Genomic DNA, 19678 nt, shown 5'->3' with positions numbered 1-19678 from the left:
ATGGGTGGGGGGGATTTTTCTTACAGTGGTCTCAGCGGGGGGCGACGAAGGCGGAGACAAAGAGTGAGGCAAGGAGGGGGGAGCCATGGAAGGAATCAAGGGGGGCGTGGGAATGATGCAGTGTGCCATGGAGCATGATAATGAGGAAACAAATTCAGATGATTGTGCAATTGAGATAGAGGGAGAGATAGAATTTGTACCCGAGGCTTGTGCGGCTGCTGCAGCTGCCCGAGCCCGAGTCATCGGAGGCGATGGCGCGTCCTTTCTGATCATCTCTGGGCACTCCTGTGCTCCTTGGGATACAGTGAATCCTTGCGACGGTTGTGAAATGAATGGAGAGGTCCTTCTGGGTGCAATGGGGGAGATTTTCGGTGAGCTGTCCGGGCGCTTGATCAATGGGCAATCCTTGTAGAGATGACCCACTTGATGGCACCGGTTGCATCGAAAGGGTACTCCTTCGTAATCCAGAATCTGTGTACGCCTGAGCCTTCCCCATTGAAGAGTAATACTTTCCTCCAATCCTTCTCTGGTATCCAGATGCACCAGAATTCGGGCCACAGTTTTCTTCCGAGAGTCGATGTAGGATCGATCATGATCCAAGTATGTTCCTAATGCATTGCCGATCTTGATGAAGGATTCTTCGCTCCAGTATTGTAAAGGAAGCCCCGGTAATCGTACCCATAAAGGCCCTGCTGCTATTTGCTCGTGCTCGGGATCGAATAACGGGCTCCATCTCTTTAGTAGCACAGGTGCTGTTTCTATATGCCAGAATCTTTCGAGTACTGCGTTCGTGTGCTCTTCATTTGCAAAATGGAGGGAGAACCACCCTCGTGGGAGAACCTGTACCTCCGGCACCTGTGTGAGAAGGACTCCCCAGATTTCTTTCACCCAGCGCGTCAGTCTGTCCACCGTGTATGAACGCCCCCGCACATGCCCTACCAACACTGTGCGCGCCATGACCATCGTTTCCTCAAATCCCGGAGAGTTGTCGTAGAAGACAGTGATGTCTTTCGAAGTTGCCCTAACACACTTCGATTTCTGCTTCTTGGTGCGGGGAGCCGAGGGATGTTCAGCAAGCGGGTTTGTGTCCCCGGACGATGGGGGCCCAGAGGGTTTTAGGTTGATGACCGGAGTACCGAAGGCTCCTGAGGGTTTTGCCCCATTATCCGGGAGCGGCTTAGTCACATTTGCCCTCGGGGCCTCTTGAACAGACTGGGGATCAGGCGGCGGGGATGGGATCTGGTCCAAAGCTAATGAATCAGGCGATTGGGAGGCAAGGAGAAATGCTGTGCCGGGTGAGAGAGGCGGTGCCTCCAGGCCGATAGACGATGATGAGGGATCCGGCAAGGAAACCACCGGCAAGTAAGCACCTGGGACTTCGGAAGGCGGTGGAGCGAAACCCGGGGGAGCAGAATTAGGGTTAAGAAAAATGAACTGACCTTCCAACGGATCCTCGGAATAATCCACGAGGTCCGTTTCCCGTTGACTCTCCATGCCGGACAGCGACTGTAGCCTCCCGTCGATGGCGTCGATCTGTCGACCGCTCGAAACCCTATCTCCCGAAAACTGCTCCAGCCTGTGGTCCTGCAGCTGCGGTCTGCGGCTATCCTAGCCCTTCGCGGTTTGTCTTGCCGAACGCCGTCAGAGCCATCATCGCCCCTAAATATATATTTATAATAATAATTATATAATAAAATATTATTATTATAATAAATTAGAGTAATTATTATAAATTAATCATGGTCAACATGAAAATCAATTATGGTTAATTATAGTCATACTGTAACAAGTATTTTTCAATTTTAAAATTAATAATGGACAATGTCGCATTGTGGCAAATATTGTCTCAATATGAAAATCAGTCATGGTCAATCATAGTCAATCATCGTCAAACATGGTCAACCATGGTCTATGTCGCATTGTGGCAAATATTGTCTCAATATGAAAATAAACTAACACGGATGCTTATCAAGATTGCCTGACTATGAAAATCAATAATGGTTAATCACAGTCAATCTAGTCCAACATCACATTGTGGCAAGGATTATTTCAATATGGAAATCAATCATGGTCATCCATATTCAATCATGGCCAACCATGGTCAACCATGTTGAATCATGGCCAACCATGATCCAATGTTGCATTGTGGCAAAGATTGTCTCAATATGAAAATCAATCATGGCCAACCATGGTCAAACATGGTCAATTATGGTCAATATTATTTAGTGTTTATAATATTTCTCTTAGGGTTTAAACATGTTGGGTTTACAATATTAATACCTTGTATTTTATATTATTCCCTTAGTTTTTAACATTAATCCCTTGGGTTTATTAGTGCCTTGGGTTTAAAATATCAATCCCTTGGGTTTATTAATTTAAGGGTTCATATTCCTAGGGTTTAATATAAATCCTTTGGGTTTAAAATCCATTGGGTTTATAATAAATATTACTTGGGTTTATTAATCGCATTGTGACACAGATTGTTTCGATATGAAAATCAATCATGGTCAACCATGGTCCAATGTCGCATTTTGACAAGGATTGTCTCAATATGAAAATCAACCATGGTCAACCTTGGTCAACCATGTTTTTTTTAGTATTTAATATTTATCTTAGGTTTTATATACCTTGGGTTTATAATACCAATCTCTTTGGTTTACTAATCAAAGGGTTCATAATCCGAGGGTATAATATTATTTACATGGTTTATAATATTAATTCTAGAGTTTTATATAAATCCATTGGACTTATAATCATGGTCAACCAAGGTTAATCATGGTTAATCGTGGTCAACATTGGTCAAACATGGTCGACCATGGTTAATAATGGTCAATCATGGTTAACCTTTGTCAACCATGGTCCTACATCGCATTGTGACAAAGTTTGTCTTAATATCTAAATCAATAATGGTCAACCATGGGCAATCATGGTAAATTATGATCAACCATGGGCAATCATGGTAAATTATGATCAACCATGGGCAATCATGGTAAATTATGATCAACCATGGGCAATCATGGTAAATTATGATCAATCATGACCAATAATCATGGTAAAATTGTGGCAAAGATTGTCTCTTGTTCCAACGTCACATTGTCACAACCATGGTCATCCATGGTCAACCATGGTCCAACGTCAATTGTGACAAAGATTGTCTCAATATCTAAATCAACCATGGTCAATCATGATCAATTATGATCAACCATGATCAATAATCATGTTAACATTGTGGCAAAGATTTCCTCTTGGTCCAACGTCACATTGTGACAACCATGGTCAAACATGGTCCAACGTCGTATCGTGACAAAGATTGTCTCAATGCGATAATCACTTGTCACATTGTGACAAATGTTTTTTAATATGAAAATCAATCATGGTCAATAACCACTATGGTCCAAAGTCAAATTATGAAAAAAATTGCCTCAAGCATGGTAATCAAGCATGGTCAACCTGGTCAACCATGGTCCAACGTCGAATTGTGACAAATATTGTCTCAATATATAAATCAACCATGGTCAATCATGGGTAACCATTGTTAATAATCATGAACACATTCTGGAAAAAACTATCTCTTGGTCCAACATCGTGTTGTGACAACCAGGGTCAACAATTGTCCAATGTCGCATTGCAACAAAGATTATCTTAGTGCGACAATCCTTTGTCACATTGTTTCAATATTTGAATCAATCATGGTCAATAATCACAATGGTTGAACATCACATTGTGACAAAGATTGTCTCAATATAAAAATAAATCATGGTCAACCATTGTCCAATGTTGCATTCTGACAAAGATTGTCTCAATATGTAAATCAACCATCATTAATCATGGTCAACTATGCTCAACCATTCTCAATAATCATGGTCACATTGTGACAAAGATTGTCTCCTTATCCAACGTCACATTGTGACAACTATGGTCATCCATGGTCAACAATGGTCCAACGTCGCACTGTGACAAAGATTGTCTCAATATGAAAATAAATCATGGTCCAATGTCACATTATGAAAAATATTGTCTCAATATGAAAATCATTCATGGTCAACCATGGTCCAATGTCCCATTGTGACAAAGATGTGTCAATATGAAAGTCAACCATCGTCAGCCATGGTCAGCCAAGTTTAATTTAGGGTTTACAATATTTAGCTTAGGGTTTGTATATCTTAGGTTTATAATATTGATCCATTGGGTTTAACTTTATTCCCTTGGGTTTATAATATCAATCGCTTGGGTTCATTAATCTAGGGGTTCATATTCGTAGGGTATAATATTATTCATAGGGTTTATAATATTAATCCTAGGGTTTATAATATTAATCCTAGGGTTTAATATAAATCCCTTGGGTTTAGTATTATTCCCATAAGTTTATAATCCCTTGGGGTTTTCTTATTACTCTCATGCTCAACCATGGCCAACATTTCTCCAATGTCACATTGTGACAAAGGTTGTCTCAATATGAAAATCAATCATGGTAAACCATGGTCCAATATCACATCATGAGAAAGATTGTGTCAATATGAAAATCAACCATGTTTGTTTTAGGGTTTAGAATATTTATCTTAGGGTTTACAAGGATTGTTTAGTTGTCAATGTCACATTTTAACAACCATGGTCATCCATGGCCAACCATGGTACGACGTCGCATTGTGACAAAGACTGTCTCAATATGAAAATCAACCATGGTCAACTATGGTATAATGTCACATTTTGACTTAAATTGTATAGATATGAAAATCAAGCATGGTCAACCATATTCAAATGCCGCATTTTGACAGAGATTGTCTCAATACGAAAATCAACCATGGTCAATAGCCATGGTCACATTGTGACAAATATTTTCCCTTGGTCCAACATCACATTGTGACAACCATGGTCATCCATGGTCAACCATGGTCCAACGTTACATTGTGACAAAGATTGTCTCAAAATTAATATCAAACATAGTCAACCATTGTCCAACGTCGCATCATGACAAAGGTTGTGTCAATATGAAAATCAATCATGGTCAACCATAGTCCAATGTTGAATTGTGACAAAGATTGTGTCAATATGAAAATCAATTGTGGTTTACCATAATCAACCATGTTTATTTTAGGGTTTATAATATTTATCTGAGGGTTTGTATACCTTGGGTTTATAATATTTATCCCTTGGGTTTAATGTTATTTTGTTGGGTTTATAATCCCTTGGGTTTCTAGTATCCCTTGAGTTTATTATTCCTTTGGGTTTATAATATTTATCTTAGGGTTTATATACCTTGGTTTTATAATATCAATCCATTGGGTTTAATATTATTCCCTTTGGTTTATAATACCATGGGGTTTTAGAATTAATCCATTGGGTTTATAATATGAAAATCAACCATGGTCAACCATGTTCTAATGTCACATTATGTCAAAGATTGTCTCAATATGTAAACCAACCATGGTCAAACATGATGAATCATGGTCAACCATGGTGAATAACCATGGTTACATTGTGAAAAAGATTGTTTCTCGGTCCAACGTCACATTGTGAAACCATGGTCAACCATGATCGAATGTCGTATTGTGACAAATATTTTCTGAATATGAAAATCAGCCATGGCCAACCATAGCTAACCATTCTCCAATATTGCATTGTGCCAAATGTTATCTCAATATGAAAATAAATCATGGTCAACCATAGTCCAACATCGCATTATGAAAAAAGATTGTGTTAATATGAAAATTAGTGGTGGTCAACCATGTTTATTTTATGGTTTATAATATTTATCTTAGGGTTTATATACCTTTGGTTTATAATATTTATCCCTTGGGTTTAATATTATTCCCTTGGGTTTATAATATTTATCTTAGGGGTTATATACGTTAGGTTTATAATATTAATCCCTTGGGTTTAATATTAGTTCTTTGGGTTTATAATACCTTGCGTTTTATAATTAATCCCAAAGATTGTCTCTTGGTCTAATGCCACAGTGTGAAAACCATGGTCATCCATGGTCCCATGTCACATTATGACAAAAATTAACTAAGTATGACAATCAACCATGGTCAACCATGGCGAACCATTGTCCAATTTCACATTGTGCCAAATTTTATCTCAATATGAAAATAAGTCATGGTTAACCATAGTCCAACATCGCATTGTGACAAAGATTATGTCAATATGAAAATCAATTATGGTCAGCCATGATCAACCATGTTTATTTTAGGGTTTATAATATTTATCTTAGCGCTTATATACCTTGGGTTTATAATATTTATCCCTTGGGTTTATAAGATTTATCTTAGGGCTTATATACCTTGGGTTTATAATATCAATTCCTTAGGTTTAATATTATTCCCTTGGGGTTTTAGAATTAATCCCAAAGATTGTCTCTTGGTGCGGTTTCACATTGTGACAACCATGGTCATCCATGGTCAACTATGGTTGAACGTCGCATTATGAGAAAGATTGACTCTATATGAATATCAAACATGGTCAACATTTGCCAACCATTGTCCAACGTCGCATTGTGCTAAATGTTATCTAAATATGAAAATAAATCATCGTCAATCATAGTCAAACATCACATTGTGAAAAAGGATGTGTTAATATGAAAATCAGTCATGGTCAACCATAGTCAAACATTTTTATTTTAGGGTTTATATCTCAATATGGAAATCAACTGTGGTCAACTATGGTATGATGTCGCATTGTGAATTAGATTGTCTCAATATGAAAATCAACCATGGTCAACCATGGTCAATAGCCATGGTCACATTGAGACAAATATTGTCTCTCGGTTCAGTGTTGCATTATGAAAACCATGGTCATCCATGGTCAACCATGGTACAACATTGCATTGTGACAAATATTGTGTCAATATGAAAATAAACCATGGTTAACCAATGTCCAATGTCGCATTGGGACAAAGGTTGTCTCAATATGAAAATAAATCATGGTCAACAATAGTCCAACATCGCATTGTGACAAAGATTACGTCAATATGAAAATGAATTGTTGTCGACCATAGTCAACCATGTTTATTTTACGGTTTATAATATTTATTCCTTGGGTTTATACTCCCTTAGGTTTTTAGCATCAATCCCTTGGGTTTATAATATTTATCTTAGGGTTTATGTAGTTTGGTTCTATAATATCAATCCCTTAAGTTTAATATTATTCCCTTGGGTTTATAATATGAAAATCAGCCATGGTCAACCATGTTCCAACGTCACATTGTGTCAAATATTGTCTCAATATTTAAACCACCCATGGTCAACTATGTTGAATCACAGTCAACCATGGTGACATCGTGACAAAGATTGTCTCAATATGAAAATCAACCATGGCCAACGATTGTTCAATGCCGCATTGTGCCAAAGGTTATCTCAATATGAAAATAAATCATGGTCAACCATAGTCCAACATCACATTGTTGAGCTAATTTATGGTCCTAAATTAACACAATTATTTCTTATCAATCCGGGTTGTTTATGCTTTGAGGCAAGTTCACTATATGTGAAGATCAGATATAACCAAACCTTGAAAGATAAGTTATTCAAAAGATAAAAATAATATATCTATAACTCTAATTCAATCAACTTAAAAAAGAGAGAAATATTGAAAGGGTTCTTGACCTCAAGAAGTCCACCTTCACCTCAATTATCACTTAATGAATCAGAGATTGAAACCAAAAGCTCAAGATGGATAAATTATAAATGAAAGAAGCTCTTAACTTAAGAGACACATAAGATATTCCATAATAATTCATTCATCTCAATATCTAAATCTAAATGGAAGTAAAACTGCTTGCATGTAAACAAAAGAAACTAGTTTTGATTCATCATTTTAGCAGAAGGGATGCCCAACTTGAACACCTGTTTTTCCAACTCAATAAAGTGATGAACAAGATATTAACAAATGAAATCAATCACTATGCATAAACCATAAAGCAAACTGAAATAAAGCTTTGAAAAACTAGTGCTACAATCAACCAAATTACAAGGAAATAAAACTAGTTTAACAAGGAAGTGTACTTAGCTTGGAGTGGGGGCCCTCCACCCTTGCCTTGCACACTTTGAGAGGTGATATCAGAAGCTTAGATCAGTCACACATCCATAGCATTGCACAGCAAAATAATAATAAAACAAGTCTTCAAATTAACTTCTCAATCCAAAGATGTCACAACATAAAAGTATATCACAAAATCAATACATAAGCCATCAAAGTTTTGGCTTTAAATAAGAAGTCTCATGAACAACTGATCTATATTCACTCAAACAAACCCATCTACTCTCATCCACCTCTCCAAGTCGAATTCATTATCCCCATCCAAGAAAGATGACCATTCCTATAAAATCTCAAAACAACCCTATTTCTATGGGATTCCTGCATGACTAGTCATGGTTGACTAGCACCAAATGGACCTAATAAAGCTTGTTCAGTTCGAACTACGAATTGCTGGCTTAGTCCTAGTTCCCAAGCTGTCCATCCATGCATTCCATTCATGCCCAAGTGTCCTGCAACCATATCAACCATAGAGCTATTACGGGAATTTCTGAATCTGCCAATTTTGCACTAAAAACCAAATTTTCATAAAAACTTTAGAAATTGAAAAATTAAAATTAAATACTTGAATGGATATCAAATATACATCAAAATGGGATAAATGAAGGGAAAATGGATGGAAAATAGATGGATAAGTAAGTTTCTTTGAGCAAAAATAAGACCAAAACTAAGGCTCAACATCTCTCCCTTGCTTATCATCAAGCATGTCCCCATGCTTGCTTGTTCCTCTTTGACCTTCGCCTTTCTGTAGTAGATGTTGTACCTGTAGATGCTTCCTGTTGTGCTGCCCTTGCCAAACAATCCAAACCTGTATCATGTCTCTCCCTAAACAAAGCTGCTTTGACCTTTTGTTTTTCATATTTTGCCTGCCACATGTTCTTTTCCTTTAGCCATTTAAATGCTTGCTTAGAAAGTAGATCATTTTTCCTTTTCAGCCTCCCCAATTCTTCATTCAGTTTCTCATTTGCCTTGACCAATTTAGTATTATCTTTCTTATTTGCCTTGTTTTCTTCTTTTAATTGCTTCTCTAAGATTTTTCTAATTTCCAATTGGTCAGTTAGATCCCTGATTCTTCCTAAATTAAGTTCTCTTTCAAAATCTTGTGTTGTTTTCATAAGTGATGCTGTTGCTGCACCATCATAGGAAGAATCCTTCCCAAATGCCTCTTGTGCAAAATCATTTTCTTCTTGCTGTCTTGGGGAATATGTTTCTACTTCCTTCTCTAAGTCAATGGGACTCTTATTCCTAAATTGCCTAGGAATAGACATAACAGATGTTTCATTTTCTTGCATGGCCATGCTGTTCTGTTGCTTGGCTCTTGTTTTAAGATATAAGGGTGAGTTCATCAATCCTTTGTTTTCCTGCTCTGTTTTATCCTGTACCTCATGAACCTGTTCAATGAATTGATTTCTAGACATGAATTCTCGCCACACTATGCCATGTGATCTCACATGGTACTCAACTAGGATTTTGATTAATCCTTGGTGGTATATCTGTCCTGCTTTAGGCCTGTTTTCATGTTTGACTGTTTCAATCATTCTCAAAAGGCTCCTATATAGGAAATAAGGCAAGTTAATTCTATCCTCCCCTTTTATATGCTGCAGAAGTCTGACATGATACAAGTGAGCCATGCTATACCCCCTATCACAGGTCAAAAAATTTTGGATAACCAAAACCAACTCACCCCATGGTTCATTAAACCATTCTCTGGGTATCCCTTTTGTTCTGTAAAATGTCCCCTTCCGGTTCTTCTCAAGAAAGAAAGTCCAAGCTTTCTCTTTAAAGTGCAAGCCTTTGTAATACTTCTCACCTATCATGGGCAGATCTAAGGCTTGGGAAAGATATTCCTGGGTTACAGGAATAATGACATCTCCCACCCGTGTCTGGTCTTGATTGAAATTGTTTATAAACTCTCTGGTTATTTGTTCAGAGTGGCCATCAAATTTTTGTAGGAAACTTATCATCCCTGCTTGGTAAAGTTTTTCTATTGTTTCCTTCCCCCAACTCTCTATCTGGAATTTTGGCTCTACTCTGATTGACATTGCTTCTGTAAACCAATGAATAAATTCCCCTGCTGTTACTAATTTCATTTTGAAAGAAAGATGCAATTATTTGTTTGATTTCGAAATGAAATTTTTGAAGGCAAAGAACCTTACCTTCCTCTTTTCAATCAACTCAATTCACCTCTGTTTTACTCTGCCCTCTGCAACAACACTGTTTTAATCCCTGTTCAATGCAACAAATGCCTGTATACCCTGTTAATATGCTGCCCTCTGTTCTTGAAAACAAAAATACACATACAAACAATGTTTATACATGCTCCTGGTCCTTATTTATTTTGCCAAAATTCAAATAATTGATGACTGTTTATGTTTTAACCAAGAAAACTGTGTAATGCACATACATTTGGCTCTCGGCCTCACCAACAAATGTTCAAAAATGCTCTCGGCCTAACCCAATATATCGTTTTTTTTTTAAAAGAATTTGACTGTGTAATGTGCCAAAATTATGCACACGGCCTCAATCTTATACCAACTATACTCAGGTGCAACAGAGCTATGAGCACGAAGGCGACTTAACCTTAGCATGGAAACTAGAGGGCTATTCACATACGCTCAGCCTCTAAAAATAAATAAACACAACGCATCATGCTCGCGGCCTCATAAACAAATTACAAATACCCTGGAAAAATACAATCCTCGGCCCATCAAAAGTTTACAAAAAACCGCTCTCGGCTGTCTCATAAAAACTCTCGGCCCAAAACAAAAACAAACACAACATATTCAAATGATTTCAACATAAAACCCCTTCATCAAAAATGGCGTCAGGCATTCAATCTTTAAAGCATATCAATCCCCTGTTTTGATGTAAATCAGTGCGCAGCAAGGGATGCATGTTGTTTTGACTGTTTGTTTTTAAATCGGCGCACAACTATATGACAATACAAATGCAGTGCACATTCTACAGCGCTTCTTATTAACATTCACCGCCATTCAACATATAATAACACTGCACTGTGTGTTTCCTTAGTTCATGGGCTACATTATTGACACGACACAGCATACAACTCCACATACATTGCCAAAATCTACGTGTTGACCATGCAAACCCTTCGCATTTAAGTGAAACCTGATCCACTAAGGATTCATACCAATATTTATGCAGCAAATCACCGAGTTGGGGCTATGATTTCGGCTTACCTTAGATCACCGAGCACCTGGAGGGATATCGGCGCTCCAAATCTTGGTTTAACCGTTTCAATTTGACTAGTGGCAAGAAAAACAATTGTTATCATAAATGACTGAGAGTCTAACTTCGATTCACTGTGCCGAGCTTTAAAACAACCAACACCTTACCTTAATGAATCCCTGAAAATCCGTTATTTCAAACATCAATCCCGGAACAATTTGCCTCTTTAAATTCTCCCGACTCAATTCGCTTCTCTTTTCACTGGGCGGCAGCTTCAAACACCCTTTTTCTGAGCTTATGTAGCGATGAGGATCATGGTTTAACACGACACAAGGTTATTGTTTGAACTGCTCATGAGCTGGGTCAGTGTTCATGACCGTTTCAGGCTGTACCGAAATGTATGTTCATTGGTGTTTGAAAAGTCATGGCTTACATAGCCGTCCTATTGACCAGTCGCCCGACTGTGTCATGAGGATGCCAAGTCGTGGCTTGGTACGCATGATCCCTGCTTGGTGTATCAACCAATGGGTAAACAAATCGCCATGCCACCGTGTTAAGTGCTGGCCGGTTGTCGTATGGGATTACTTATTTGATTCATTGCAATGGTTTATCATCATACCCACCACCGTATGCTTCCATTACCATGTGTTCACTGCTTGCTGTGTAATGATAGGTTATGCAATGATGTTTCGATGCCCACCGTAACGTTCTATTGTTTGTTCACTCACAACCATCCACCATATTTCATTAACGTTGATGCATGAACCTTTGCTTGTGACTATGTTATATGCCATACCTTATACCATATGCACGTTTAACAACACATATATACCTTTTACCATATACCATTTGCGCGTTTGGTACTATTCACTCCTTTTGTCAACTGATGGTATATATATTGTTTGATATTTCCATATATATTATGGTATATATATTCTTTGATTTCCATATAGCACATTTTTTTGACTTTATATAACATAGTTTTATAATTTTAAAATGACCATTGGGGTCATGTTTAAAATTATTACCATTACTAATGCTCTGAGTTGCATGAACTTGTATGTGCAGGTTGAAAGTTGTCCTAGTTTGACCTTTTTAAGCTTGCAAAGAAAAATACTTAGGGGTAGTAGGGTTAGTGAAAAGAGGGAATATGTATGGAAATGAAAGGGAGTAGAGTTATAATGTATAAGGGTTATAGGAATATAGGATGTAAATAATAATGAATATCCCCAGGTACTAATTTCAACTTAACAAAAACTAAAAATTTCTAAGAAAATTTTGAATTTTTAAAGCACAAAATGACCACATATACTCCCCTGGATGATGGTTGTACAAGTAGGATGAATTGATCAGATGTTGTAGATGGATTCAAATGTAAACTTTATTGCTGCTCCTTGTTCTTCAGGTTCAGGTCTTTCAGGTCCCTCTGTAATGATTCATTGTTTCAGGTCCCTTTTTCTGCTTACAAAAGATGCACATGTTGTTTGACATTGGCAGGTCTTTCAGGTCCCCCGACAATGAACAATACAGGTCTTGTTTCCAGCTAAAGAGCTGATGGTTGCAACTTCAGCTGTCCACTTAAAGAGAAAATGCAAGTCTCCCCCCTTGTTGAAGAGATGACTTGTCCTCAAGTCATTGGTTCGTGGAGTGTACCTGCAGTAAAGATATCAGAGAACTGTAGAACAAGTAGAAAGAATTCATAGAGTCCAAGTTGCCCTGGTTTTCCCCTATGAATTTGTGCTTGCAATGTGTCAGTTGCCTGGTTTTCACTTGCAAACAATTTATTTATTTTGATGTTTTTTTTTTTTATATTTTTCTCTCTCTTTTTTGTTTTTTTTTTTTAATTTTATTCAACTAGTAGACTGGAAGATGGCGAATCCTGCGCCATGAGTTCCAGTTCTGTGTCTTCGATCAGTTGTTTCATAAATGCTTCTTTACTGATAGGCCTCTTATAAAATTTGAGCCTATGTCCATTCACTATAAATGAGGTGGAATCCTGGTCGATTGTCTTGATCCTTACTGCTCCATTGTCAAAGATTTCATGAATTTCATATGGGCCTAGCCAGTGTGTTGTGAACTTTTCTTTGAAGTCTTTGAATTTGGAGTTGAAAAGCACTGCCCAGTCTCCCTTGTGAAATGTCTTTGTTTTGATGTATCTGTCGTGCCACTTCATTCTTTGTTGTTGCACTAATGTAGTATGTTCCATAGCTTGCTGACGATGCTCATCTAACTGATTCAGTTCCATGATCCACTGCTGTTGTGCTTCTGTCAAGTCGAGTCCTAGTTCAGTTGCTAGTCTGTATGTATGTATCTGAAACTCTATAGGTAGTAGAGCCTCCTTCCCATATACTAACTAGTATGGACTAAAACCAGTTGTTGTTTTCCAAGTGATCCTATAGGCCCAGAGTGCGTCTTTTAATTTTTCAGACCAGTCTTTTCTATTCATCTGTACTGTTTTTGTCATAATATTTTCCAGGACTTTATTTGTTGATTCGACTTGACCATTTGCTTGTGGATGATATGGTGTAGATTTCCTATGCTTGATCTTGTATTTCTCCGTTAGATCTCGTACCAGCTTTGATGTAAACTGTGTGCCTTGATCTGTTACAATTTGTCTAGGTACTCCATATCTGACAAAGATTTCTTCAAAAATAAAGGTGACCACTGTATCTTCTGTTGCTCTATTAACTGCTTTTGCTTCTGCCCATTTGGTTACATAGTCTGTACATACTAAGATGTACCGCTTCCCATTTGATGGTGGATTGATAGGTCCAACAAAGTCAAGTGCCCACTGCTCAAATGGTTCTATGAGAACCTGTGGCTTTAGTGGCATTTCATCTGATGTTATTGGTCGTCCTGTTCTCTGGCAGCTATCACATTGCTTGACATACTTCTTAGAGTCTCTGAAGATGGATGGCCAGTAATAGCCTAGTTGCAGCACTTTATATGCTGTTTGTTTATCTGCAAAATGGCCACCACAGGGTTCATCATGACATGCTCTTAAAATGTCTAATATTTCATCTTCTCGTACACATTTTCTAATTATTAAGTCTGAACCAGTATAAAATAAATCACCATTGACCCATGTATATCTAGAGCTTGCTCTAACAATTTTGTGTTTTTTCTTTTTAGTGAATTGAGCTGGAAACCTTCCAGATGACAAATAGTTTGCAATATCTGCAAACCATGGTGTTTTGACTGTGATGGCAAACAGATGTTCATCAGGAAAGTTATCTACAACTGGATTTGGATCAGAGGGTGAGTGTATGCGGGACAGAAAGTCAGCCACTTGATTTTCTTTTCCTGGCCGGTCTTGTATTGTGATATTAAATTCTTGTAGTAACAGTAACCATCTTGTTATTCTTCCATTGGTGATTGGTTTGTTCATCAAGTATTTGATATCTGAATGATCAGTATGGATGAAAACTTTATATCCTGTTATATAGTGCCGGAATTTATTTACTGCATGTATAACAACTAACATTTCTCTTTCTGTGACTGTGTAGTTCATTTCTGCAGGTGTTAGATTTTTGCTGATGAAGTATATTGCATAAGTAAACAAGTTCTCTTTCTGTCCAAGAGAGGCACCTATCGCTGTATCAGATGCATCAGTTGAGATATGGAATGGTAAAGACCAGTTTGGTCCACGAAGAATGGGGGCAACTGACAATTTCTCTTTCAGAATTTGAAATGCATTTTGACAATCATTTGTCCAGTGAAATTCAGTGTCTTTTGCTAATAATTTGAACAGAGGTTGGGCTATTTTACTAAAGTTTTCAATAAATCGTCTATAATAGCCTGCATAGCTTAAGAAACTTCTAACCTCTTTCTGTGTTGTAGGAGGCATTAAGTTTACTAAGACTTGGATCTTGGCTGGATCCACCTTTATTCCTGAAGCAGAAATGTGGTGTCCCAGAACTATTCCTTCTGTCAACATCATATAGCATTTCTCATTGCTTAATGACAAATTTGTTTCAATGCATCATTTCAAGACTTTCTCAAGGTTGTTTAAACAATCATTGTATGTGTTTCCGTAAACAGTGAAGTCATCCATATAGACCTCTACACATTCATGAATTAGATCAACAAATATTGCAAGTACTGCTCGTTGGAAAGTTGCAGGTGCATTGCATAGACCAAATGGCAAAACATTATATGCATAGGTTCCCCATGGGCAAGTAAATGTTGTCTTGTCTTGGTCTTCTTCTGCTATTCTGATCTGGTTGTATCCACTAAACCCATCTAAGAAGGAGAAAAATTTCTTTCCAGCTAATGAGTCTAATACTTGGTCAATGAAAGGTAGAGGAAAATGATCTTTGAGTGTAGCTTTGTTTAATTCCCTGTAGTCCACACATACCCTCCACTTTCCATTTTTCTTTGGCACAATAACTAGTGGAGAAACCCATTGACTATCTGAAATAGGATAAATGAATCCAACTTCTAACAATTTTTGCATTTCTTCTTTCACTATTTCCTTCATCATAGGATTCATTCGTCTTTGAGGTTGTCTTACAGGTTTAAGTTGATCATCTGTATAGATGTGGTGGAGACATGTGCTTGGATGAATTCCTTGCATATCAGTATAATCCCAGGCAAAATATTTTGAATATTTCTGTAATAGTGCAATTACTTCTTGCTCTTGTGCTGGTTGCAATTCATTTCCAATGTTTAGATATTTTCCAGGATGAACCTCAATTGTTTTGATTGTTGGCTTGGAGACTGTGTTTACAGGAAAGATGTCTATAAAAGAATTCTGCAAATTTTGAACAGTACAAGTTTCCTAAAAACATTGATTCAGAAGTTCATTTGCAGCTTCATATTGAGCTTTCCTAAGCTGCTCTGGAATACTTGGTTCTGAAATGAAAAGATCCATTAAGTCCTCATTCCCTTCTTCTTCTCTAAAATCAAAGAATTGATTTATACTTAAAATTGATTTTGTTTGTTGCTTTTCTTGAGTTTCAAGTATTGATTCTAAAGAAGTGGATTGTGCAGGTGAATAAAGAGTGATATGTTTCCTTTCATCTCCATGTGAAATAATCATGCTTCCAGATCTGCATCCTATGAAGGCATCAGCAGTAGCTAACCATGGTCTACCTAAGATTAAAGGATGTCCTCCCAAGTTTGTCTTTGGTTGCAAGATCAGGAAGTCAACAGGATACTCCCATGAATCCAAGGATACTATGATATCTTCTAATATTCCTTCAGGAACAACTTTAGATCTATCTGCTAGTTCCAAGATTGTAGAAGTTGATCTAATGTTGTTTAATTGCAAATTTTTCATTGTCACCATTGTCATTACGTTTATAGCTGCTCCCAAGTCTATTAATGTATTTGGTACTGAGAAATTATTTATTGATATGGTAACCATTGGGATACCAGGATCAATATATTTTTCTACTATGGTTTGTGTAGACATGAGTCTTGCTAATTTACCAATGACTTGGATTGTTGTAGGATCCTTTTTCTTTTTCTCTGATTTCCGAATGCACAATTCCTTTATTGTTTTAGCATATATTGGTATTTCCTTAATTGCCTTCAATAAAGGAATTTTTACATAAGCATTTTTTAACTCATCTAAGATATCAAATTCAGGAAGGATTATTTTGTTTTGTTGTTCCACTAATCTTTCAGGATAAGGTGGTGTTTGTGTTGTAACATTTGTTCCTTTCTGATTTTGTATCTCAGTTTGTGATGTTTCAGATGATTCTCCTTGTTCAGTTGGTTCTTCTATAATTCGAGGAGAATCATTTTTAAGCACTTTTCCAGACCTTAGATGGACATCATCAAGAGCAAGGATCAAATATGTAGGAAAGCACGCTGCTTCCTCCACAGTGTATGCAGATTTGTCCATCTTATTATTTGGATTGGCCATCGGTTGGGCTGGTAGTTGAGTTGGTCTGGGTTGATTTGTAGGTAACTGTAATTGTTGTGGTTGGGTCAACAACGATGGTGGATTCTGTTGTGGAAATGGGATGGATGGCGGATATACAGAATGTTGTTGTTGAAAGGGTATGGATTGCGGATATTGTGGATATGCAAATGGTTGTTGGTATTGTTGCTGGTATTGTTGTTGATACTGTTGAGGCTGCTGGTTGCCATAACCATATCCTCTCCAACCTTGTGCAGGTTGTTGTGAATATTGTTGTGGAGGCCAAGCTTGCCATGGCATTGGAGGGGTCCAAGGATTATAAGGTGGATAAGCATAATTTTGTTGAGGGAATTGTGGCTGATTTGGTTGAGGCATCCTAGGTTGCCATGGTCTTCGTGGTGCAACATAATAGAAACCTTCTGTCCCTGGCACTTCTTCCATTGAGTTCATTTGTAATTATTTCAATGTTACACAATTCTCTATGGAATGATTGCCTGTACAAAGACCACAAACCTGAATACTATCCAAAGGACAGTCTCTCAAAGGATGTTTCTTTTTACATTTTGAACAAAATATTGCTAAAGCTTGTTCTTGTTCTTCTTTCTTCTTGTTTGCCTTTAGCACATCCACTTGTGTTCCTAATGTACTCAAAAGATCTGTTTTGAAATTTTCCAATAGACTTCCTATTTCAGCTCTTGTTATCCCTCCTGCAGCTGACTTTGCTGCTTTGAAACTCACTTCCCTTCTTCCCATTTTTGATCTTCCTCTAGAATATTTCTGACATAACTTGACAATTTCATCGAATGGAAGGTTTGAAATATCTCCTTTACCCATCACATTCAAAATTTCACGGTATTCATCCCTTACACCTTTGAGGAAGATTGTGGGAATAGTTTCTTGATTTAGAGAATGTTGTTTATATTTCTGAAGATTATATGCAAATCTTTCCAAATATTCTTCTAAGCTTTCATCTTCTTGTTGTGTCATTCTAAAAACATCTTCCTTTGAATCTCTAGATCTACAATAAGCTTGATATTTATTAAGGAAGACAGTTCGCATATCATCCCAAGAGGCTATTGTTTGTTCTCCTAAACCCATAAACCATTTTAAAGCTTCTGCTTTTAATGTTGCAGGGAAAAGACGAAGTTTATGAATGTCATCAGTATATCCGTATGTTCTACATAGGATATCAAATTCAAACATAAATGCATCAGGATCTGCTATAGACATTCCATAAAAGTTTGGCAATGCAGAAGGTGGAATATTTTTCATTTTTACTTCTTCTCCTAATATTGCACTTGCATTTACTATTGGAAAACCAAAAGTAGTTTCTTGATCAATTCCATCTTCTTGTCTTTTCCGGTCGTTTTCTAGCTTCCTATCATTTTCTTGTTTTGCCTCTTCCTCTCTCTTTCTTCTCCATTCTCTTTGTTGTCTTTCATATTCAGCTCTTTGTTGTTCAGGATTAAGATGAACAGATCCATGTCCCTCTTCTGACATTGTTTGATTTATTTCAATTTCAAGTGGAATTTCAAGTTGTTAAAAGATAGGAGGATTTATGGATGGAAAGACAGGTTGTTTTCCTTTTTCTTATTGTTTTACGGAAGTGGAGAATTGTTTTTGTTTTGCTTCCCAAGCTAACAAAGTTTGCCTTTCAATTAAAGTTAATCTTTGGCCAGTTCTTTGTTTTTCTACCAACTCCTCAATTATTGGATTACCAGTAACTGGAGTGTGTGATGATCCTATTTCTACTTGTGGGGGGTTTTTGATAAATCTACCTTGAGGATCTCTATATCTAGGCATAAAGAAACATAACTTAAAAATGGAATGTAACTAATGTTTTTGTGGTTTTTTGAATTTTATCTTTCTATTGACTATGCCGATATCTGCCTCCTCGGCAATAGCGCCAAAATGTTGAACTAATTTATGGTCCTAAATTAACACAATTATTTCTTATCAATTCGGGTTGTTTATGCTTTGAGGCAAGTTCACTATATGTGAAGATCAGATATAACCAAACCTTGAAAGATAAGTTATTCAAAAGCTAAAAATAATATATCTATAACTCTAATTCAATCAGCTTAAAAAGAGAGAAATATTGAAAGGGTTCATGACCTCAAGAAGTTCACCTTCACCTCAATTATAACTTAATGAATCAGAGATTGAAACCAAAAGCTCAAGATGGATAAATTATAAATGAAAGAAGCTCTTAACTTAAGAGACACATAAGATATTCCATCATAATTCATTCATCTCAATATCTAAATCTAAATGGAAATAAAACTGCTTGCATGTAAACAAAAGAAACTAGTTTTGATTCATCATTTTAGCAGAAGGGATGCCCAACTTAAACACCTGTTTTTCCAACTCAATAAAGTGATGAACAAGCTATTAAAAAATTAAATCAATCACTATGCATAAACCATAAAGCAAACTGAAATAAAGCTTTGAAAAACTAGTGCTACAATCAACCAAATTACAAGGAAATAAAACTAATTTAACAAGGAAGTGTACTTAGCTTGGAGTGGGGGCCCTCCACCCTTGCCTTGCACACTTTGAGAGGTGATATCAGAAGCTTAGATCAGT

This window comes from Pinus tabuliformis, chromosome 6, assembly GCF_031772625.1.
Source record: "Pinus tabuliformis cultivar Carrire ecotype Pingquan chromosome 6, CPIR1, whole genome shotgun sequence".
In the NCBI taxonomy this organism is placed as follows: domain Eukaryota; kingdom Viridiplantae; phylum Streptophyta; class Pinopsida; order Pinales; family Pinaceae; genus Pinus; species Pinus tabuliformis.
Note: the sequence above shows the minus strand (reverse complement) of the source record.